The sequence below is a fragment of the Choloepus didactylus genome, chromosome 5 (assembly GCF_015220235.1).
Source record: "Choloepus didactylus isolate mChoDid1 chromosome 5, mChoDid1.pri, whole genome shotgun sequence".
Classification (NCBI taxonomy): Eukaryota; Metazoa; Chordata; class Mammalia; order Pilosa; family Megalonychidae; genus Choloepus; species Choloepus didactylus.
In genome coordinates, this window is record NC_051311.1 from 157,448,147 (window position 1) to 157,473,135 (window position 24,989).

Here is a 24,989-nt window from a genome sequence, read left to right on the forward strand (position 1 = left end):
GTCAGTTTTTATTTAGCTTCTGATTTCTGGAAATGTGCTTTCTTTTATCAGATGTTCTACTGATTATCAATATGTGGAGACTCCCGGGGCTTGAAAAAGCTGTAAACTTCCCACAAGTACCTACCTTATAAAGCTGTAAACGTCTCACAAGTACCTACCTTATAATTGGAACTTAAGTAATAGGGATCCAGTTGAATAAGATTGATTTGTCTAAGTTAGGTGCACACAATCCCATTGTGCCCCCAGCCCACCCCCATCTCTGCCCCAAACCCCTGGATATGTGCACCTTGTAAAGGCCCAGTGTGGTAGAGTGAGCTGGCTTCTGGGTGCTTATTTCATGACCTAGGACCTCAGTAGTAAAGCCCCTGACAGTTGGGGGCTTAGGCTAAATCAGAAAGGCCAGGCAATCCCTAACCCCTAGTAGACACATTGTGTGAAAAAAGAGGTTCAAGTGGCATTCCTAGATCAATATACCCCATGTGCTGGAGACTTCTGAAATCTAACTGTAGGGGTCTGTTGCCTTCTTCCTGAGCCCTTCTCTGGCATTTTTGCACAGCACCCCAGTAACTTGTAGCTTTTTGTTCTTGGCTTTCAGATGGGGTGTTTTCCCTCTTTTAACTGGTTGGGATTGCTCAAGGTTTAATTTTGAGTCATCTCTGGGTTTCTGATCTTGTTCCCTCGTTTCGAGCCTGACTGCCCCAGGTTGACTCTGCATGCTCTTTTTAGTTCTTCAATCCCTTCCTTGTGACCATAAAAAAACAAACAAACAAAAACCTGGTATTAGCTCAGGCTCCCTTTTCCTTGGTGTGGCTTAGACAGTTATGTATCTGCCCCAGATTTTTTGACCTTCTGGAAAGTTTCCCTTTTTTTTTTGTTATTTTAAAAATCAATATTTAACAAACCCTTGACTGCCTTACCCTTATTAAATAATATGATTGCAAGCCATCAGGGCATGTTTAATATGCACTGGGTACTGTTTGAAGTGGGATCCCTTCAATGTATTAACTCAGTTTATCCTCTGAACAACCTGTGAGGTTGATGCTGGAAACCCCAGTCTGAGAGAGGTTTGACAACTCACCCAAGATTTTGCTGCTGGCAGTGTTGGAGCTGGAAGATGCAGAGACCACCGTCTTCACTGCCTCCTCTCAGCTCACCTGCAACCATGGCCCTGGACCTTGAGCTCCTTGGGGACAGGAGCCATATCCTTTCTTTATCCCCCAAACCTCGTCCTCCACTTGGCACACAGAGGATGCCAACTTCCCTATCTGTTGATGCTTCATTTGAAATTAATGATTCCCTCCCCCCGACTGGGGCTTTCATTTGCATAATTGATGAATATCTGGCCTCTAATTGGAGGGCTTCTGAATGAGATGTGGCCCAACATTTAGCATAAATGGATGGTGAGGACAGAGATAAAGGCTGCCTTTTTTCATTGAAATGGGGAAGAATCCTTGTATGATATCTGGACTTGTCTGCAAGAAAGAGCTCTTTGTGTGTTTTCAAGGATATTGGTGAAGCCTTCCCAAGGGAGGAAATGACTTTTCCAACTCTTCTACTAGTAGCTGTGATACTCACTGGCCGGATGATGCCCTTTCGAGGAGTGAAACCAGTCTGGAGGCCCTAAATGCTTCTCCTGCTCTAAAGGCCCTGAAGTACTCAGTGCAATATTTTGGGCACGCTTCTTGGCTTTGCTGAGTTCATTTCCAAATTAGCACAACTATAAATGCATAGCTCAGAATTTAAGTGGGAGCATTTAATCAGATGACCTCCAAAGAGGGTCTTGAGTAGCATAGCTAGAGAGTAAGGGGGAGAAAGGAGCCTGAATCCCAGCCCAACCCCAACTTCTGCTATCCCCATGGCCATAGGAACAACATTTAGGCTTCAAGATGTGAAAACTCAATAATCCCCAAATGCCCTTCTGTGCCTGATGACTCTTGAGAGCACACAAGATTTTTTCTTGCAGTGATTCACCAAGAGAGTCATTTATTTCTCATGTAATTTTTAAATAATATTTTAAAATGTAGATTAATCATCTGAGTACAAAAACCGATTTGTTTTTACCAAACCTGGGATGCATTATACAAGTTGAAGCAGTCCATTTTTAAGTGATGGGAATCATAATCAGGTCAACACACACGACAGCTGACTTTTTTTTTCCTTCATAAACATTGTAACACTTCCTCAGCGTTGGATAGGTTTTATTAGGGTGACACAGGTCCGTGCCCCAGTGCACATTGTGTTGTGTGCTGACATCTCTCCCTGCCCCTGCTGGGGTCAGGGTCAGGGTCAGGGCTGGGCTGTGTGCCAGTGACTTGGGTAGTAGTAGAGAGGTGAGGTTCTATCCTGCAGCTTTGGGGAGTGACACCTGAATGGAGGGAGAAGAAGATGATGGGCAACGGAGCACAAGCAAGAAAAGGAAATGCTGACAGTGATGGGAGATGTTTGGTAAATGTGTCCTGTTTACAAGGAGTGGCGTTTACAGTGGGTGACCAGAAAGCCCCAGTGCAGGGCAACGCTGCCTCACTGTTGGAGCTCCAGAGCTCCGGAGCCAGACGAGCATGATCCTGCTGAAGTGGTTCTCCCTGGATGTGGCAGGAGATCTGACTTTCTGGACCAAATCTTTCTAGTTAAATGCTGTGTTCTTAATATATTCCTTTTATTTCAAGTAGGAAATTTTTAGCTCAACTTGCTTTTCAGTATTGACTAAGATATTTAATTGCTTTTTGTTTTTAGTTATAGATCCATGGAGGGATAAAAACCAGTGTGAACTATTTTCTGATATTTTTAATCCTTTCTACTTGAAAATAAGTGACACATAAGTACCACATGGTATAATTCATAGATGTCTCATTTTTCATTTGCAGAGATTTTTGCCATATTGGAAATTAGGTTTTGGGATAATGTACTATTTATACTAAGATAATTTTGTTACATAATTTTAAGTTACTCTTCAGGTAGGAATTTTATCTAACTTTGCTTTGCTCACAGTCAATTAAATTCAGGCAAAGTTAGATAAGAGAAAATTCCTACCTGAAGAGTAATAAGAGCCTTTGCGTAATTTAGTAATGTTGGTAATAATAATTTAAAATACCAGCACTTGAATAGTTCTGTATGGTTCATGAGGTGACTTTTGCATATTTCACACTACTTAATCACATGCTTTTTTTAAAAAATTCTAAATATTTAAGTCTCTATCTTATCACCTCTAATAGACTATAAGGTTCTTGAGGCCTGGGACCATAAATTATAGGGTACTTGATGTCACAGACTCTCTTCCTAGAAACACCTCACATATGTAAGTCCTTAATGCATGTTTATGGAACGTATGAAGTTGTATTTAGAATTTTATATTCTTTTTATGGCAGTCCTTTCTATGGATGTAATGCATTCACTTGACAGATATTTATTAGCACATATTTTCAGAAAGCTCCTGTTGGTTGCTGTGTTACAGTTTATAGAGTTATAGAATTTAGTAAGAGGAAAAGAAGCTTCTACTCCAGGTGAGGGGAAAAGATGAGGACCAAACCAGCTATGGAAGTATGGCAAAAGTGTTTAGGACCTCCAAATTGTAATAATAATTTAGAGGTTGCAGAAATTGCTTCCAATATTGGCAGGTGGGTGGGGACGAAGAACAGGTGATGATTGAAGAATATGGGAAGGTTTTTAGGAGGAGCCGAGGGTTTTGTGAACTTTCAAGGCTTTCTGGGCATAGAGACAGCAGTAACCAGAACCTCTGATAGGAAAGCAGAGGCATCTGTGGGAACAGGGAGCTTGGGGGTGGGAGGGGAGAGGAGGGTGATCGTGTTGGAAAGGGGTGTGTGAGGGGTGTTTCGCAGAGGTGAAGGAAAGGCGTCAGCGAGTGGGTTAGGAGGAAGCTGGGGTAGTGAGTGTAGGACTACTCTGTTGAGAAGTTTCCCCTTTTGAATGGCAGGAGGTGTGGAAAGGGAGAGAAAGAGCCAGTGAGCCAAGGGCAGAGAGAGACTGAAGTAAGGAGAGAAGATTGGAAAGCAGGAGGGCAGAACCCCAGAAATGCAAGGTGAGCCTTTTTTGGGGTCACACTGCCTGCATGGACACACTTGGAGGGCAGTGTAGACGGAGGGTGAGGGTAGAGTTAGAGCCCAGGACAGCAACCTGGAGCTAACAGGAACGTGTGAGGTGAGGCCATCTAAAGAAAGATTGGCCAACATTGGCATCTTGGAGGAGCTGCACTGGCAAATGTGATAGGAGTTGACAAGCTCTAAAGGGACCTCAGGAAGCATCTTGGGAGATCTTCCTGGGGGGATCCCAGACGTGAATCTGTGGGGAGACCTATGTATCTCCAGTGGTGCTCTGCAGCCTGGGAGAAAGCAGAGTGACTTAGTGTGACTTAGGGTGGGGACTTAACCACATGAGGAGCAGACGTGAGTGGCTTTAGGGCAGGCTGGGCCCTGGGGACCTAGAGAAGGCTGGGTGGGTGTGAAAGCGGGGAGATAGCATTGTCTCATAGCAGTGGGTCCTGAGAGAAGCAGGAAAAAGGCAATCAGAATTTCCAAATTAGAAATTTTGGACAGATGAGTGGCTCTTGCAGTAGCATGGTGCTAAGGGCCATTTGAACAAGCCAAGTAACTATGGGGGTTGAAAAAGTTAATTCTATTTGTGTACATCTTAGTGGATGATGACAGGTATGTAGGGAGGAAGACAGCAAGATATTCAAATCCTGGAGGACAGTGAAATATTATTCTAGAAATCTGCAGGAGGACTTCTAAAATCTCCTCAGTGTGTGGCTGCATTTTTTTCTTTTATTGTGTTTATTTTTTTTGCATCAGGATATCGTTTATGATGTTAGGTATTATCGACAGGCTTTGTGCCATGGGATTATCTTGAAGCAGAAGACTCTAGGGTAGCATTTATAGATGTGCAGAATACAGTGCGGGGGAAGAAGGCACTGGCTAAACCATGTTCCCAGGACCAAAATGGTCATGCAATAAGAAAAATATTTGCACATAACATTATACTTTTGTTCCTTTAGATTTAAAATTTATTTTGAGTTTTGAAGATTTGCATGGAGTTTCAGAGATAGTACAGAGAAGTCTTATGCACCATTCACCCAGTTTCCCCTAATAGTTGCAGGATACACAACTATAGAAAGATAGCCCAAACCAAGAAATTGACATCTGTGTTGAGTGAGTGTATAGTTCTAGGTCATTTAACACATGTGCAGATTTCGGTAACCACAATCAAGGTACAGAACTATTCCATCACCCCAAAGATATGCCTGGTGCTGCACTTTATAGCCGCACCCACCCTCCTCCTCTCCAGCATTCCTAGCCCATGGCAACCAGTAATTTGTTCTCTAGCTCCATAATCTGTCGTTTTGAGAATGTTGTATAAATTGAATCACCCAGTCTGTGACCTTTTGAGATTTTGTTTTCACTGAGCTGGATGCCCCTGAGATCCACCCAAATTTTTGTATGTAATAATAGCTCATTCCCTTTTATTGCTGAGTACTACTGTCGCATGGTGTGGGTGTACCACAGTCCATCAAAATCCCAGCATGAGTTTTTGTAGCTATAGACAGATTATCCCTTAGCTAATTTTTAATTGTAAGAGTAATATGAAATGATAGAAACTTTGTAAAATAATCACCCATGATCCCATCCCTCTTGTATCCCTGGCATTTTTATTCATAACCTTCTGTTTCTCTTTTATAGCATAGTACAAATGAATCATAACTTTGTATTTTAATGCATTTTCATGTATTTTAAGCACCCTTGTGTTACCACCTGGCCATAATAATATAACCTGTTAATATCTATCTCTTATTCCATTGATGGGATCTATCATACTTTAAGAAGTCCTATAAGCTTTTCAGCTAGGATGGAATGAAAGAATGGGAAGGAAAACAAGGAACTGTGAGGCGAGATTGCGACATTGGCATTCACGGTCTGATGTAATGTTTTCTTTTACAGTGTGGGTTATAATCCTCAACAACACATCACTGGCCTCCCAGAGGCATGGCTTTATACTTTATGTCAAAGCCCAAGTCACTTTTTTTGTTTGTTTCCTCAACAGGTAGATCCCCATATATTGCAAACTTCTTCAAGATCCTTATAAATTTTACAAAAATGAATTGCATTTTGCTCTGTTCAACAGTAAAATAATTTATATAGTCAGTTAAAGACAACATTAAGAGCAGTGGTAGCATTTTATTCCACTTGGTGTTAATTACATCTTCTTAGGCAGTAAATGGTATTTGCAGAATGCCCAGGTTTGACTCATCTTGATGGTGTTGTAACCCATCCTGAGTTTCTGGACACTTAGCACAAGGGGAACACGAAACAGGGAATGTAAAGCATGGTAAAGTGCACAAATCCTTTAACAACCCCAGGGCTGCTTCTGGGTTTGGCTGTGATTATGTCAAGGGGTAAGGATAAAAGAGCGGGGATAAAAGAATGGAGAACACTAGAAACAGGGTTCCCATAGAGCTAGTGAACTGGTGATTGGGGAAGGGAGGGGAATCTTTCCTTTTCCAGTGGGGAGAGTCACTCCCTTTGTTACTATTTTAGTGATAGTGATTCCTGAAGAAACTAACATTCCTCTTGGGAAATTGGGAAAAAAGAAACTCGACTGTGAAAACTCTGCATTTTGCTTTTGACAAAGCTGATAAATTACATTGAAACTAACAAATGTTGATGTCTTTGGGTTTTTCTAGTGGCCCTGCCCACTTTCGTGCCCTGTTTCCAAATTCTCAGCTTCTCCCAGGAAGGAAGCTTGGGACAGGGTCAAAAGTAGGTTCTGGTCTTTCTTCACCTCCCTCACACCCTGCTGTCTTCTCTGTGGCTGCTCTATGCATAGTTCAGTAATCCTCTCATTGGGTGTGTTTGATTGCACTTTATACATCACAGTAGAAACATGATATTACATATATGGTTATAATCCCAGGAGAAAGTCTGGAAGGGTAACAAATTGTTAACACTGGTTACTCCTGGGAAAATGAAATGATCTGGGGGGGGAGTGGTGAAGGGGATAATGGGACTTCACATTTTTACTTCATTCACCTCTATTATTGTTTAAATAATATTGTTTAAATTATACGATGAGATCCAATAATAGATCCAATAATAACAGCTGATATTTAGTTAAGTGCTTGGCTCACTTATTTAATTCTCACAACTCTATGAGGGAGGTAATAAGCAATACTTTCTCTTTAAAGACAAGGATCCCAATTGTTCTAGTTTGCTAATGTTGCTGGGATGCAAAATACCAGAAATGGATCGGCTTTTATAAAGGGGGGTTATTTGGTTACACAATTACAGTCTGAAGGCCATAAAGTGTCCAAGGTTAACACATCAACAGTCGGGTGCCTTCACTGGAGGATGGCCAATGGCGTTCGGAAAACCTCTGTTAGCTGGGAAGGCACGTGGCTGGCGTCTGCTCTGTAGTTCTGGTTTCGAAATGGCTTTCTCCCAGGATGTTCCTCTCTAGGCTGCAGCTCCTCAAAAATGTCACTCTTAGGTGCTCTTGGGGCATTTTTCCTCTCTTAGCTTCTCCGGAGCAAAAGTCTGCTTTCAATGGCTGTCTTCAAACTGTTTCTTATCTGCAGCTCCTCTCTCAGCTCCTGTGCATTTTTCGAAGTGTCCCTCAAAGCTGTAGCAAGCTCGCTCCTTCTGTCTGAGCTTATATAGTGCTCCAGTGAACTAATCAAGGCTCATGCTGAATGGGCGGAGCCACTCCTCTATGGAAAGTATGCAATCAGAGTCATCACCCACAGTTGGGTGGGGCGCATCTCCATGGAAACACTCAAAGAATTGCAATCTAATCAACACTGAGACATCTGCCCACACAAGATTACATCAAAGATAATGGCATTTTGGGAGACATAATACATTCAAACTGGCACATCAATGCAGAGAGGGAGGACATGGCTCGTGCAAGCCAGTAAGTGGAGGATGAAAATTTGTAATTCAACATGAATGCTGATTACTCTTTTCATTCACAATGAGGAAGGCAACAGTTAAACAATACTGGCATTTCTTCCGTTCCTCAAGATACTACTTTACTAAATTGGGTACCCATGTGCAGTCACTGGAGGCCGCACACTGTTAAATAGTATGCCGACCCCACAGATAGGATAGACACAAATAACCTCAAGAGCACAGATAATAGTAGAGTAATTAGCAAGTGATGAGTGCTAAGTATTTGTCTTCATTTTAATGTAATTTATTTAAGTTGTTACCATTCAATTTTTTATGAGTATGTTCCTGACGTTCCTGAAAACTTAACAATTGCCTCTCACGAGCCAGTATAAGCCAATTCCAAGGCACCCATGGGATGGAGGGGAGGTCTGGAAGAGGCATGCCTTCCTCTACCTGGAATTTGTAGAGAAGATGTCTTGGAAGAAAGGTTTCCTGAGCTGGATCTTACCAATGAGGCACAGTTGCCAGGGGAAGCAGAGGTGAGGAGACTCTGCAGAAGCAATGGCGAATTGGGGTGGCAGTGAGCTGCCGGAGTTCAGTGCTGCTGGAGTCTGGTGGGCAAGAGGGGGCTGTGAGCTGCTCTTGGATACACCTTAAACTGAAGCCTTGAGTGAAATAGACCCAAAGGACTGTGGCTGGTGCATATTCAAGACGAACATACCTTTTCCTTTGCTTTAACGTAAGAAAAGAGAGCACATTTCCATTTTGTAAAGAAATAGGGTATGCATTTGACTACCCATGGAGTTGGGGTGCATCACACCCATTCTCGTTTCTGGATCTGAGTGATACTCCAGGGTGACAGTGGGCCCTTGGCACGTTTAGCTAACGGAGTCCAATTGGCTGGTGGGTCATGTCCACCTGCCAGGTTACTCATATCCCATTCTCTTGCAAACTAGAAGAAAAAGAGAATTTTTTTTTCCAAGGGTAAGAAAACATTTTGGCTTCTGGAAAGCTGAGTTGAATGGACAGACTTTTGTCAGAGGTGGCAGGCAGACACAATTCGGTATGTGGTACAGCTGATCCGCAGCAGAGAGAGCCCCGAGAACTTCTCTGGCTGCCAGTGGGATGCAGCTTTGAAATTCTGGAAAGGGGCTTTTACAGGGAAGATGAGAAATCGGTCTGTCTTTGTTAGCCAGGGCTGTTGTAACAAAGTACCCCAAACTAGTTGTCTTAAACAGTAGAAATTTGCTGTCTGATGGTTTGGATGCTTGAGGTCTGAGATCAAGGGGTCGGCAGGGCCATGCTCCCCCATAAAGGGGAGAATCTGTCCCATGGCTTCCCCTTGGCTTCTGGTGGGTGACCAGCAATCCACAATGTTTCTTGGTTTATGATGGCATAACTCAATCTCTGCTTCCGTCACATGGTGCGCTTGCTCACTCTCTCTCTCTCTCTCTAATTTCCTCTTCTCATAGGGACACTGGTAATTTTGGATTAGGATCTCATCTTCACTTATACCATCTTCAAAGATCCTCTTTTCAAATAAATTCTCATTCGCAGGATTGGGGGCGGGGGCTTGAACATGTCTCCGGAGGACATAATTCCATCTATAACACAGTCTCTCAATTGTTGGAGTGGCTTTCCTTGGAAGTTGCATTTAGAAGTGGCTTCCTCGAGAAAACAGAAGCAAGAGCAGGAATTTCACCCTCATCAGACCCAGCTTGTGGAAGGGACTAAATAAGAATACCAAAATGTGAAGGTGTTTTCCATCACTCTGGCTGTCTCTGCTCCAGAGAAAAGTACTTGCTATCCACTCATTTGCCCATTTGTGAAAATTATTCACATAGCTTCTATATTTCAAGATACATGGAGGTCAGATTACCAAATCTACAGTATTAAAACCAAACCAGTATTATTGAGGACCTCTTGGAGGCCATGTAGGCTCTCAGAGTCCGATGGGCCTGGTGTGTGGACTTTGGCCCCACTGGGAAGTCTGACCACTGACCTGGGCCCAGAAGCCACCCTGGCCCTCTTCCAGCTGCCAGATGGGGGCTGGCCCCACCAACTTGGTCAATGGGATGTTGGTGGACTCCCTTTTCCTTCTTCATTCCCCTTTGGTACCTGAGAGAGGTTACCAGGTCCCCAGTCCTGCCAAGCTTAGATGTCCACAGAACTACCTGTGACATCAGCCATCACTTGCTGGGCTGGATTTTCAGGTCTCTGCAGACAGCCCCTAGCTTTCAAAGAGAAAGATGAATGTCAAAGCTTCAAGAGCTTAAATCCCATAGTGCTTCCTTGGGGATCTGTTATATAAAAACACCCTGTAAATGTTATTCTATTTTTCCTATTCTAGACTCTTCTGTATGCATAATACCATGTAAATGTTGCTGAAATAGAGATGGCTTTCAGAATTCCCCCCTTGCAAGTTTTCTTATTTTTTTAAATGAGGGCAGGTCATTGATTCAAAGATGTAGAATGGAGACATCTATACTTTTTTTAGTAATACCATATTAAGACTTCAAAAACTAGTGATAAAACTGTGCAGATATGTGGCATAATTTATTACTAGAGCTGCTTCTATTTTATACCTTTAAAAATTTGGTAAAGAAACGTTAACGTGTTTTGATATCAACAAGACCTAACAGCGGTTAAGCTGATACATCCTAGCTGAATTAGTTTTTTATTCATTTATTTGCCACCATGCTGTTACATTTTTATGTAATTTCTTGTGAAGTTGCAGTGTAACTTTCTGGTGAACATAGGAAGCAAAAATGCCACCTGTAGACAAATTGTTGTAACACAGACAGATGTACTGCTCTATTTGCTTAAAATCTTTGGTTTTCTTACAAAGATGTTAGCATTAAGCTGGCAAAAACTTTTATGTTTTAACTTTTAAGATGTTGTGCTATGCTATTAAAGTAAAGAGCTACAGGTCACTTTGCTAAGAGCTAAGGAGAAGCAACCAAGGCTCTTTGGATTGACTGGCAGATTCCAGAGTGGAGGGAAGGGAACTCCAGAGCTACTCATTCAGCTCACATCTATTGAACAACTTCCGTAATTGAAAGACAAGGGATAGGGATGCCAGAGAGAAGCTGCAAGGAAGGACATATTCCCCAGGCCTCGCTCAACCTGCCAAGTACAGTCCAGGTAAAGTGTTGGCAAACCTCTGCTGCAGCCTCGAAGCCTGAGTGCACAGGGCAAAAGGAGGTGGCTTCTGGAACAGTCCTGGCAAGCTCAAATTTTAGGAGGCGAGACCATGGACACGCCAAGGAATCTGAACTGTGGGGACAGCTGGTAAGAGGGAGTCCCAGGATTTCAGCCCACGTGGCTCCAACCTCAGCACCCACGTCACCCTGGCTTTAAGCTTCAGGCCCAGGGAGGCCTTCGGCCTCTTCCACGGTCCCAGGCCTTCCACTGCCCATCCGTCGGGGATTCCAGATGAGTGTCAGCCATGTTTGGTTTGTTCTGGCATGGTATTTTCCAGCGTTCCTTCAGTTTGTCCTTAACTCTTGATATTAGTGTTGTTCGGAAAGTGGGCCTAGAGCTTGACGTCCCTGTGTGGCCTTGTGTGGCCGTTTGAGCTCCATGGGCTAATGGCCACCAATCTGTGGGGGACTGGAAGGGACTCACACAAGGCCAGCGTGAGCTGTTCAGCTCAGGTTTCCTTAGTCCAGGGATCCTCTGAGAGGCCCAGGCCCTATTTTGAGAATCACTTCATGGTAAGGTTATCAAGTGTCATATTTTCAGCAGAGAATTAAAGGCACCCAAGGCTTAATTAACTCCTAGCCCAGAAAACATCATGCCCATTTCAAAACACTTGACGCTTGGGCTCTGTTTTTGTCTGCATCTTCCTGTCTGCCATCCTTGGGGAGTGAGGTGCCAACTGCTATTCTTTACCAAAGGCATCTTCGATATAGAATCAAGTCATCCTAAATAAAGCACCATTTCCATTTGCTGTAGGCCGTGACAGTTCTATTTATTAACAGACAGAAAGAAGATCAAGTGATTAAACTTGGGGTGGTAAGGGTAAGGTTTGCCTGTCTTTAGAGCAGATATACCCGAGTCTATTAGTGGCAATTTCCAGGTGGTCACGACATACTGCCTGGTTCCAATGCTGCACAGAAACCATACGTTCTGTCAAAGACTTCAGCTGCAGGGAACATCTTGTGAATTGTCCATTCTCTGAACCAGGATTTTACTTGAGGTCATGGCCCCAGGTGAAAGGAATTGAGTTCATTTTCCTGAGAAATTTTCAGGACTCTGTTTGGTTCCAATCGGTTACTAGCTCGAGTTGAAAGCTGGCTGGTCAGATTTCACTGCTTTTCAGTTATTTACAAACGTAAATAGAGATAGAAGGGGTTTATTAGTAGGCAGCAGCGATGCATTTCAGAGTGCACGGCATCCTAGCTAACTTATTGTGCTGAAGTTTTTATCTTAGGATCCCCACCGGATTCTGTTCTCTCTTTTTTTTTCACACTTTGCTGGAAGGAACTTAATACGGGCCTGCTTGTTTTTTCCCACTGAAGAAGAAAAACATATTATGCAGCTTGTTGAAAGCAAATCACTGTCTTTAATAGTTTCTTGTCTTCTTAGGTTTGGAATCTCTGCTTTGCCTATAGTGGGGAGTTGTGATTTACTCATTTTTTCTTGCCCTTTGCCAGTTTTGTTAGTAAAGCAAGAGGAAAGTTATAGGTTTTGCTATAGATGTTTTGAACTGAAGCCAATGCTAATTTGTCCAGCAGGTCTTCTTGGATGCTAATGTAAAATGAAGGGACCATCTGTCACTAAAAATAATCAGATGTCTATGATATCCCCCAAATGTGATGAAAGCATTAAAGAATTTCATTGTAATTAATGTTTATAAATTTTCATTCTGGTATATTCAAGGCTTATTTGTTATTTGTATTTATTTTCTCTTTCACCTCTTGTGTAAAAGACTGCTTGCCATTTCCATAGTTATGTGTTGGGTAATAACTCCTGGTCATTTCCATAGTTATCTATTGTTTAATGCCTTAATCAATGAACTCACAACTTTCCAGGTAGTTTCATGGGATATAGCTACTAACAGCCAAAGTGCCCAGGAAGAAATTTCATAAACATTTAAGAAAAAGCCATGAAAATATCTGATCAGTGTTTTCTTATGGAAACAAAAATACTCCATGCTACCAAATCTTGGTTTAGGGATGTGGCAGGAGGAACTGGGCTCTTCCTTGGTACTTCTTTTAGGGTCTTCAGTTGTGGCTCCATTTCCAGTCTTTCCAGAATTCAGTCAGATGGATCTTGAGAATTCTAAATTCCACCTGCCCATCGTACCTCATGGTCTTCCATAAAAGGGGAAGAGGAAGATACTGGGTCGCTTTCTTCTTTTACATTCTCTCTTCCTTTGGACCATTTCCATTTTTGACCAAGAAAATGATGATGAATATGCAGATGGTGATGTGCAGCCCATTCATTGAATGGGTTGGTCCCAATGGATTTTTATCCTCTCTCTTCTGATTCTCTTCTTTTAGAAGATGTCTTCGGCAGAACCTATAGCTTTTAGCTCTGTATCATCTACCAGGATGTTCTCATTTTCCAGGTTTCAGAAGATTCAGCCTGGTCTAAATCAAAACTTCAGTTCTGTATCCAACTGAAAGCTTTTCCAGTTCCACCTCCCACCCCCCACTTCCCACGACACCCTGTTCAGGTGTATTCTGGCTCAGGGGTCTGTGCTGGTGCAGCTGCAGCTGTCTGCACTTCCAGAGTTGTCTTCCCATCAGGGTGCTGCCTCTTGTGCCTCCTCAGTCCAGGGTTGGGGAGGGAGACCATAAAGGCAAGGGGTGGGTGCTTTTCCTTAGATGGTGCTCTCTGTAGTTCTCTCGTTGCTGGTCAGTGAACCCTCTGGTAAGGCAGGCCTCTGAATGCTCTTGTTCTTGTAGGGACACCCTGAGGCCTCCCCCATTCAGTTCCTGCCCCCTGTGCACCTGCAGCCTCTTCCAGCTTGTGCCCCTGGTCCCCGGCAGCAGCCTCCTGTCCAGATTCCTTCAAAGGTCTCTGAGGTCAGCTTCTCCTGCAGCACCAGCCTGGCCCAGGAGTTTGGCATCCTCCTGCTCCAGATGGTGGTCCTGCAGCTTGCCCAACTGCTGACCCTCTGTGTGCCCCCTGCTGGCACCAGCAGCTCTGGCCAGCCACCCTCCTTCCACATTCTGTTGAAGCCCATTTCTGATCCTGTACATCCTCCAACCCCAGGACCCATGATGCACTCTCTGATGCCCACGCTCTCAGGAAGTCTGGTGATGCCTGCAGTTCTGCAGCTCTGGAAGCATTTATGGGGATCCAGTCTCCAGGCCTACCCCTCTCCCCACATGCATTTCCTCTGGAGCATCCTGCCAAGTGTCTGTAAGAGGGAGAAGCACCAGGCGAGGGGAGGAGGGATGCTACAGTTAGCACCTGCAGGGGTATGTCGAGCAGCAGAGTGTGGGCAGACTTGTCTCAGCCTGGAGGCTTGGGGGACGGAGGAGAACAGCATGGTCTGATTCCACTCTATGAGACGATAGTTACGCTAGCTGAGGGCGTATGTGCCAGGCCCTGGGGCATGGGTCTTACAAGAGTGAAATCACTTGATCTTTACCATAGTCTTATGGAGGTGTTAAGATGACCCCCATTATGTAGATGAGGAAATGAAGGCGACAGTGGATTAAATAAATAGCCTAAGGCCCCTCTGCTGGTTGGTGGTGCTGCTGCGAGTGGAAGCCAGGGGGCGCTAACCTCGCCTAGCCACGCCCCCAGGGTCCCCGCGCCGGTGTTTCCCCCTTGACTCCCACCCCCTGTACGGCGCAGTTCTGCAGTCAGGTCACGTGCTATCCTTCACCGCTTCACATCTGCATTCATTCACTCATTGAGCACTGGCGAGGGTTGGCGCCGGTGGGAACAGAATGGGGCTGAAAGGTTCGGGTGAAGGCCGCATTTGGTGGCCGCGAGGACGTGATGGAACAGCGCTGGGATCCAGTCCCGGGGGCCTCCCAGTAGCAGGCAGAGGAGTTTGTCTGTAACCCAGAGGGCAGCGAGAAACCACTGTCCAGCTTTCATCAGAGGATGCTATGTTGGAGAAGTACTTGAGCGAGCATTCCCCGGCAGCCCCCCGAGAACTGTGCGCAGTCGGAATCAATATGCTGCCAATATTGGATGGTGCCGCTAACACTCCCAGCCCACTCGGCAGGTGAACTCAGTGCCCTCCCCTCTGCGTGGGACATGCTCCCAGAGTGTAAACCCCCCTGGCAACACAGGACATGACTCCCGGGAATGAGCCTGGACCCGGCTTCGTGGGATTGAGAAAGTCTTCTTGACCAAAAGGGGGGAAGAGAAATGAAACAGAATAGAGTTCAGTGGCTGAGAGATTTCAAATGGAGTAGAGAGGTCAATCTGGAGGGCATTCTCATGCGCTATGAAGATATCCTTTTTTAGTTTTTAGTGTATTAGAATAGCTAGAAGGGAATACCTGAAACTGTCGAACTGCAACCCGGTAGCCTTGATTCTTGAAGTCGATTGCATAACTCTATAGCTTACATGGTGTGACTGTGTGATCGTGAAAACCTTGTGGATCACACTCCCTTTGTCCAGTGTATGGATGGGTAAGTAGAAAAATGGGGACAAACATTATATGAAAAATAGGGTGGGATGAGGGGATAGAATGCTTTAGGTGTTTTTTATTTTTTATTTTTAATTCTAATTTTTTTATTTTTTATTCTTACTATTTTTATTTTTTGGAAGAAGGAAAATGTTCAAAAATAGATTGGGGCGATGAATGCACAACTATATGATGGTATTGTGAACAATTGATTGTACACCATGGATGATTGATGGAGTGTGAATGTATCTCAATAAAACCGAATTAAAAAAAAAAATACTGGATGGGGTAGGGTGGGTTGGAAGTGGAGTTGGAGATGACTCTGAGGCCGAAGTCCTGGGAAACAGTGCAGTGCAGCCTCTGCCTGGGACAGAGAGGCAGGAGAGGGGGGTGTGGCATGGCACAGCTCTTCACTGGGCCTTGCCCTGACCTGGAAACAGCAGACTTGTGCAGGGTCTCAGAAGTTGTGGGAGAGGGGTGACAGAGTGTGGCTGTTGTGCAGTGAGGAAGCTAGGAGAGGGAGGGGAGTTCCTGCTTGAAGGCAGTTGGTGGCTGCACTTGTCTTGCTTCCTGGGGCTGAGCCGGAATGTCCAAGCCCCTCCTAATGGGAGAGGGTAGTCAGGAGAGGTCTGGAGACTTCCATCCGGGGGGTGGGTGCAGTTAGCTGGGGGATGCTGTCGTCCTGCTCAGAGCATACTGCAGGGATCAAAGGTGAGGTGTTCCTGGCCAGGGGCAGGGGGCCAAAGAGGGTGCAAACAGCTTCATCCCAAGGCTTGCTGCACCCTATTGGACCTCTGGGGCTTTTGGCTTGGGTGAGTGCTTTGATTATGTCTGGCTCAGAGGCCTCCCTGTCTGTGTGTTTATCTGTTCAGCAGCATTGCTTGTAGCTCTGGGACAACAGTATTTAGTAGAAACTGAATATGGCCTTCGAGCTGGAAAAAACACTGGCTGCAAGTAAACAGTGAAGCTTCTGATCACGTAGTTTTTTGTTTGTTTGTTTTGTTTTTTCTTTTCCCTTGTGGGGACGGTAAGAAAAGAAATCTTGAAACTCCTTCAGGAAAGGAAAGGTGCTAAAGATGGTGAGAATTGCTTTATAAAAATTAAATGCTTGCTTGCACAAAACTGGTTAGCCAAGTGAAAGGTCTGATGTGTATCTGGAAGAATAGTTAGGCTTTCTCCCCAGGGAACACTGCGTGGCCCACCTCTTCCTCCTTGATAGCTCTTCCTTTTTAATTGCCGTTTTCCTGCGTTCGAGTGTTTGCGGCTCCAAACAAGGGAACCAAGAAAATTCACTCACTGTCTTTCTGCCAGATGACTGTGAATTTCGTTTGCTGGAAGCACCTCGCCGTGTCCAGGCACACACAGGCTGGCGCTACGGGTTTGGTCAGGAAGTATCGCATCAGGTGGCCCCTTTATTAATAAATCGCTAGGCTAGATCGGATGGGAGGCCTGAGCTCGTTCTCACGGCACTGCTTCACCTCCCTGCTCCTAATCCAGGAAGGATCAGGGGACTGCTTCTTTGCTTTAACTCCTGGGATTGCACTAGCTTCCCGACAGAGCTGCCTCACTCTCCTTTTAGAGAGCACCCCGAGACCAAAGCAGGGGACAGCTTGCGATGTACCAAATCATTGCCAGGTGGCTTGGGAATCAGTAAGTGTTCTCATTGACTCTATTTAATTGAATGGGATAAGAATGTTCAAACTTCGGTAAACTCGCACTGCCTGATTTCTGGAAAGAGATATCCTTTTTATGTAATGCTCAACAATGCGGTAATTCTTGTTTTTATCTGATACTTGGAGCTTGGGCAATCTGCTCGGCTTCAGCATCGAGTATTTGCTGATAGTTAAATGATCCACACCTACAACACGCTCTTAACTTACTGGGAGTCGGGTAATAGCTGTGGGATTCAGCTCTCAAATGTGACCCTTTGAATATTTACCTGATGTGCGATAAGATACCTGCTTTCCCACATATATGGGCACCTGAGTTTAGAGTTTGGTGAGTGTTATGGATATCTTTTTGTTATGTCTTTGACAATCCTATCAAGAAGGCTAATCTTTTTATGTTGGATTACAGAAAGGTTCCCCCACTTCCCAGGTCCAAACTGTGAAATTCGACAGTGAACAGGATTTCTTACAAATGGTTTTGAACGAGTTCTCAGGAGAAAGGAGCTTTTATTAGCCATCTTGAGGAGCTAGCTTCTAGTTTAACCTCACAGGGGCAGGGGCCTCACTGAGCCACCCTCCCCCTTTTTTTAATCTTAAAAAATAAACCCTCTAATGATAAAAATAATTGTAATAGCTCTGGGTCACTGAGCACAACTGTGAGCTAGCCCACCGTAGACACTACATGTATTGTCTCGTTTAATCTTGATGCTGAGCCTATCAGAAATGCTGAAATCTCTCTCCATTCCACTCTGGAGGATACTGAGCCTTACAAATTACAGTAATTTGCCTGAATAAAGTGATCTACTGGAGAAGACACCACTTGTCAATATCGTAGCTAGATTTGAACTTGATTTTAACTGAATCCAGAGCAGGTACTGGGCCTGGTGGAGGCTGTGCAGCCATAAAAGGGTGTCTGGGAGCCATCTCCCAAGAGACAGTGCCTTTGGGCCGCTCTGAAATGCAACATTTTTCTGGGCAGAGCAGTTTCCCTGTGGTTTATTGGCACAGAGGAGCCTTTGCCTGTTGTTTATTGTCCTTAGGCCATGTTTCTCTTTGTGCCACACCAGCCTTGAGTGGTCATTTCCCTAGGAATACACCCTTTTAATTTGAATATTTCATAGATACATATTTAAGCCCCTATTTAGCTGGATCTTCTGTTGAATGTTTCTCTCGTTTTAAGTTTTGTTTTGGGGGCAAAGACAGCATGGAAAGCCTCACGGGGGTTTTCCTGATTTCTCTTCTCCTGTGTTAGAACTAGTTCTTGTCTTGGAAGGGAAATTGACCTGATCTTGGGAGATGCTGACCACAGCGAGAAAGTATTATAGGGGTTTGTAACCTGAGGTCCCCCACATTTACAGAATGGTTTGCAGAAATCACCTGTGCATGAACGAGCCTGCGGGGAGGCTCCAGAGCCTTCAAATGGTCCTTAAATGAGCCCCTGACCCTAAAGATGTTTAGGAACCCTGAAGACTGGTCCAGGGCCTGGCACAGTCCAGCCACCTGCCTGACATCAGAGCTGGCCAAGTTCTTCCCTCTCTCTGCGACTCGAGGGGGTTGAATACCATTTCTGTGAGTCTGTCTCAACCACTGTGGAGCTGGGCAGCTGAATGGAGTTTGTGAGGACTCTAACTCTACTTGAAAACAAGACTTTGTCCAGACTCCAAGTCACAGCAGAGGGCTCATCTCTGTGACCACAGGCCTGGAAACCATCATAAAAGGACAGTGTGTCCTAATCCAGCTACCTTCATTACAGCTGCCTTGGCAGGTGGACAAGAATTCTAGTACCTGGCTTCAGAGTCTGGACATTTCAACACCATTCAGCCAGACTCCCCAGGATGTGTTGTTTTTGAAAAATGACGTAAGGAGTAGGGCAGTTGCCCATAATGACATGGGCAGGGTCCTAGATTGAGGAAGACCTAGCTCAGTGTTCCAGTCTTACCAGCTGTTGACCATGAGCAAGTTGCTTAGCCTGTATGATCCTCAAGAATCCCACCTATACATGGGAAGAGTAAATTCATTTTATAAAGTCATGAGGATTAAAAGTAGCATCGATAAGGATCTATATTTTCTAAACAGTATAACTCTACAGTCACTTTGTTCAAATAATTACATGGAACTTTGAATAGGAAGTGAGATATGGTAGGTCTGTATAGGTTAGAGTGAAACAGTGACACATCCCAAAGTAATTTGGGCAGAGAATAAAAATATATTTGTAGGCACCCCCTGAGGAACCGGGGGGAAATGCAAAAGAGTTGGACTTGCTCACCTGGGCTGATGCTGATGTTGTCACAGACATTGAGGACTGGCAGTTTGATGTGCTGAGCCCTCTATCATGGCACTTGCCCTTCTGAAGCTCGTTATTGCAAGGGAGAGGCTAGACTTGCATATAATTGTGCGTAAGAGTCTCCCCTGTTCTAGTTTGCTAATGCTGCCAGAATGCAAAACACCAGAGTTGGATTGGCTTTTATAAAAGGGGGTTTATTTATTACACAGTTACAGTCTTAAGGCTCTAAAGTGTCCAAGATAACACATCAGCAATCGGGTACCTTCAGTGGAGGATGGCCAATGGTATCCGGAAAACCTCTGTTAGCTGGGAAGGCATGTGGCTGGTGTCTGCTTCAAAGTTCTGGTTTCAAAATGGCTTTCTCCCAGGACGTTCCTCTCTAGGCTGCAGTTCCCCAAAAATTTCACTCTTAGTTACTCTTGGGGTGTTTGTCCTCTCTTAGCTTCTCTGGAGCAAGAGTCTGCTTTCAACGGCCATCTTCAAACTGTCTCTCATCTGCAGCTGCTCTCTCAGCTTCTATGCATTCTTCAAAGTGTCCCTCTTGGCTGTGGCTCCTCTTCAAAATGTGACTCTCAGCTGCACTCGAGTTCCTTCTGTTTGTCAGCTCATTTATATGGCTCCAGTGATTTAATTTAGACCACCCTGAATGGGTGGGGTAACACCTCCATGGAAATTATCCAATCAGAGTTATCACCCACAGTTGGGTGGGTCATGTCTCCTGGGAAACACTCAAAGAATTACAATCTAATCAACACTGATATGTTTGCCCACACAAGATTACATCAAAGATAATGGTGTTTTCCATTCAAACTGGCACACAGCTCTTAGGTTTTAATGTATTGGAATAGCTAAAAGTAAATACCTGAAACTATCATACTCCAACCCAGTAGTCTGGACTCTTAAAGGTGATTGTATAACAATGTAGCTCACAATGGGTGACAGTGTGATTGTGAAAACCTTGTGGATCACACCCCCTTTATCTAGTGTATGGATGGATAAGTAGAAAAATGGGGACAAAAACTGAATGAAAAATAGAGTGGGATGGGGGGATGATTTGGGTGTTCTTTTTACTTTTATTTTTTAATCTTATTCTGATTCTTTCTCATGTAACGAAAATGTTCAAAAATAGATTGGGGTGATGAATGCATGGCTATATGATGGTACTGTGAATAGTTGATTATACACCATGGATGATTGTATGGTACGTGAATATATTTCAATAAAACTGAATTTAATTTTTAAAAAAAGAGAAAAAAAAGCATAGATACGCATATGGCACAGTGGATGGCACGTACGTCTTCAGAAGATGGAGTTCAGAGGACCAGATTAATTTTAAATATGGCGATATGGGAATCCAGTCCTGGATGGGAGGTTGCTCTGTTGATCTCTTAGTGTTTGGCCCAAGTTTGTGGGCATCCACGTTTCTCTGCTAACAACACTGGACACCAGCATGGTGGTTGCATTCGGTTGAGATGAGCTCACTCACTGAGACAACGAATAGTTACTGAGTTACCTTCAGAGTGCCTGGCACTTTGCTTGTCAGTGAGGAACAAAAAAGTCACAGTCCCTGTCCTCTTGGAGATCAAGTCTGGAGCCACAGATGATCATAAGTGGCCAAACAAAAATATGTGAGTGCAAACTAGGAGAAGTGCTATGAAAGAAACCAGCAAGATGTAGCAATAAAGAATAGCAGGGGAACCTAGTTAGGAATTTGGGGCAAGGCATCTCTGAGGAGTGGACATTTAAGTTTGAGATGTGAAGGATGTGAAGGAGTCAAGAGGAGAAGAAATGGCACCTTAGGCAGGGTTGTAGGCGTGTGCAAATGCCCTGAGGTGGGAGAGCTTGTGTGCTCGAGGTACTGAAAGGAGGATGGTGTGGTGGGAACCTAAAGGAAATGGAAAGCCAAGGTGGGAACACTCAGCAATGGAGGCCATGCTGAGGCATTTTATTATATGAAAGTTTGAAGAAAAACACTAACGGATTTTAAGCAGGGACTTGACAGATGCGGTGACTTTTGTTTTTAAATGACAGCTCTTTGCAGAATCAATCAAAAGGAAGCAAGTGGCAGGAGGAGGGAAGGGAGCCCATAGAAATCACGTGGAGATTTTCAGTGGAAATTTTGTCTAATGAGTTGTCAGTTCTTCGTCTTGCCTCCAGTCAGGATTCTATCTGAGCCCTTGCAGAATATTCTGGAATATCTCCTGCTGTGTCCCACATGAAAGAAAAGTTCCTTTCACAGTAATATCATCCCCTTTGGTCTCAGTGGAAAGGAAGGACAATGTTCTCATCTTTCTCTGTAAATTGCTGCTTCACATCTTTGAGGAGAGTTTTGAAGGCCATCCTTCCCCACCCTGATTGTGTCCTGATTGTTTCATCTTTTTTATTTCTTTTTCATCAGTTATACCAACTGAATTAGTCTCTTACCAGTTATTGGCTTTTGGGTCTGATATCTCTGTTCCACCTTCTCTGGGAATTTTATTATCACTTAAAGGAGAAACAGAAGCTCGCTGTCAGTGCCGGCAAAAGCTCTGAATCTTACTGGCACCCAGAGCGTCTCTGGATTCCACATACCCTGCATTACCTGTAGGGCTGAAGCTGGGTGTGTCTAATAGCTGATGAGCTAATGTGTCTAATGAGCTAATTTTTTCGATATTAATATATCTAAATTTCCTTATAAAGTTTTAAGTGTATGTTGCAAGGAGGGAACTTTAGCCACCAGACAAAATACATGCTATAAGAGAAAATGGTTAATTTCTTGGGTCATGCCAACCCTATTCAAGGCCCCTTGCTGAGTATCGCCCTGAAGTATAGGGACATCTGAAGGCCCCTCTCTGAAATTGAAGATCTCGAGGCAGGGTTTTGAGGGGACAAGGCTGACGAAGAGGAACAAAGGGGAAGACTGTTGCTGAGGAGCAGTTCCCAGGTGGACCCAAGTACTCAGCCTGAGCCATGAGAAAGAGCACACGGGGGCAGGTGAGGGGGATGTCGGCAGTTTTCATATCCCACTGCACAGGAGGAGAGAGGGAGGAGAGCTTGCTTCCTTCCACAGTAGCGTTTTGAGTTGGGTTGTTCCAGGAGGCCTGCCCTGGGACAGGGTTTGTGATCCTCGCTGGTTGTGGCTACCACAGCTGAGACCCTGGGGCTGTTGAAGGTCCAGGCCAGAGCTGAGCATCCTTTGCTTACACAGGTGTGTCCCAGAAGATTCTACCACATTCTGGGAATCTTGGCTGCTGCTGTTACTGGGACCCAAGGAGCGTGGGCTCCTCTTTTTTGCTTCAAAGCTCCAACTCTCTTTGTGCAGGTAAATGTGCTCCCCCTCTCCCTTCTCTGCACCCCCAGTCTGAGAACACTTTGTCTTAAAATGCTTGAGCGTTGGGGTCTGGTGGGCCATCGTGGAAATCATTCTCTGGCTTGGGCGTGGAGGAGGAGGTTCTCGGGGGAGCACAGGAGCTTGTACACCTGTATGCCTTTCCTGGAAAGGGTGCCCCACAGGGAAAGCTGTTCTCCTCACTCACATATTCAGCTTTTGAATGTTAGCAGCTGGTTAGCTCGGCCAGGTCACTTCTGGACATCAGCAGGGAGATGGATGTCCCATCAGCGCCTTCACCATCAGGTGGCCCATTTGGAGATGATTTAAAATAACTCGAATGAGCAGCAACAAAATACCAGATGATACCATGGAACTCCAGGCCCATGGTGTATCTCAAAATTGAGCAATGTTTGAATCCATTTCAAATAAAAGAAAGTGAAAGGGGATATCAACTCCCTTGTAAATTAATTGTCTTATAGTTTTCTTAAATATCTGCAAACATATGTTTTGCTCCTTTACAACTATAAAGTGAAAACAGATTTTACAAATTTAATAAAACAGATTAAAACACAAAAGTCACATTAGCAAGTTAATTATTGTAGCAGGTTTTAGGATCTGACATTTATTATGAACTCCAGCACTAGCCAGTCCCTGAGTTATGCAGTTTTACATTTGCTTTTCACAGCAATCCTATGAGATCACTCCTGTTTTCCAGAACTTGCTGAAATCATACAACTAGTCAGTGGCAGAGCCAGGATTTGAACCCATCTGGCAGACTGTGTAGACCTCCCTCTGATTCACAACTCTATACTGCCTTTCTGTGGTTGATGATAATTGGGCTGAAATCACCAACATTCAGTTTAATATATAAAGAGTTATGTCTGTTTTGTTGCATTATGGTATACCCAAATCTCTTAATTTTCAGATGACCATGATTTGCATCAGTGCCATGATTCATTATGGTTGCTTTTCCTTTTAACGCAAATAACGTAACAAAAGCCCATCTGTTTGGTGGACCTATTTCATAATGCACCCAAACAAAATGCTAAAAGCGATTAAATGAACTATTCCTCCTTGCCTTTCTAGCACTCAACAATTAACAAGGGCCCCTGGGGGCCACAAAATGATGTAATTGGCTCAATACTTTTCTCTGTTTGAACAGCCATGAGTGAACCCTTCATCCCTCATTGTGTACAGATATTATTTTGATCTCTGCTGTCAAGTTGGTCCCAAACCCAAACCCTAACCCTAGTGCTGGACCCAAACCCAAACAGTGAGTTAGAATCCAGATGACCCAGCATTAGCTGATATCAACTTTTTTGGAAAAAAATTGAAATAATTACACATATTAAAATAAAAGTAAAAACAAAAAGTTACCCTTTGGGCTGCCAATGAACCCATTTGGAGATCTTTAGGTCTTGGTAGACTCCAGTTTGGAAAACAATGCATTATAATTTAGGGAAGACTTTTTTTTTCCCATAAAATTTTCACTTAGTAACTTATGAATAATATAATCACTTCAGACTTTTGTGAAGTGTCTCACTTAGTCACATTTGACCTCACTAAGTTTCCATACTGTCAGGATACGTGTTTTTGCTATTAATGTACTTAGCATGGTGCTGAATAAATCTTTGATATATTCATTGGTCGAATATCCTTTTTGAGCATGAGGTTCCTGCCAATCTTTGGAAACTTTGCCTTTTACAGACTGCATAGTAAAAGACAATTAGTAGGAGAAAAGTGCTAGAGACAGAATGCAAGAGACAAAGAGAGAGGGAGGGAGAAAGGTGACATTTTTTTGAGTCCACTCTTTACAAAATGGAAATGAAGTATGAACTCTAAAACTCCAAGGGAGGCTGCTGAGAAGTTGGCTCTCTTTAGGGGTGGGATGTAAGGATGGGATGACATTATAGCTGGTGCTGAATTCACAAGAATCTGGGTTGTTTTGACCTCTCCTTGCTGGAAGGCCCCAGTTTGCAACTCTGAACATCTCACTCTCCGGGCATTTCCATCTTGAGGACTAACATTCTTTAAGAGCCTCTCCTTCTGATCTCCAGCTATGCTCCAGACTCCTTTCTCATTAGCTTCTAATGCAAACACTACATCTTCCCCAAACTGGAGCATACCCTGTTCTTAGACATGCTTCTAATTTTTCTGCAGTCCTGCTCATGTGGTTCCTTCTACCTGTAATTCTTTCTAACCCCTGCCCCTTTTTGTTGCTGCCTGTGAA

At 44.1% G+C, this 24,989-nt stretch overlaps 1 protein-coding gene across 6 annotated transcripts in view; it reads left to right on the top strand.

Moving 5' to 3' along the window:
- Positions 1-24,989, top strand: part of COBL (cordon-bleu WH2 repeat protein) — a 289,300-nt gene that overhangs the window by 66,467 nt on the left and 197,844 nt on the right. Inside the window, exon 1 of one of the 6 annotated variants that reach the window (XM_037837167.1) lies at positions 22,380-22,750. The exons of the other annotated variants lie outside the window; for them this stretch is intronic. The gene's annotated coding sequence lies outside the window, so the exon portion shown is untranslated. Of the gene's footprint in view, positions 1-22,379; positions 22,751-24,989 lie in introns of those variants that run through there. 6 annotated transcript variants of the gene reach the window in all.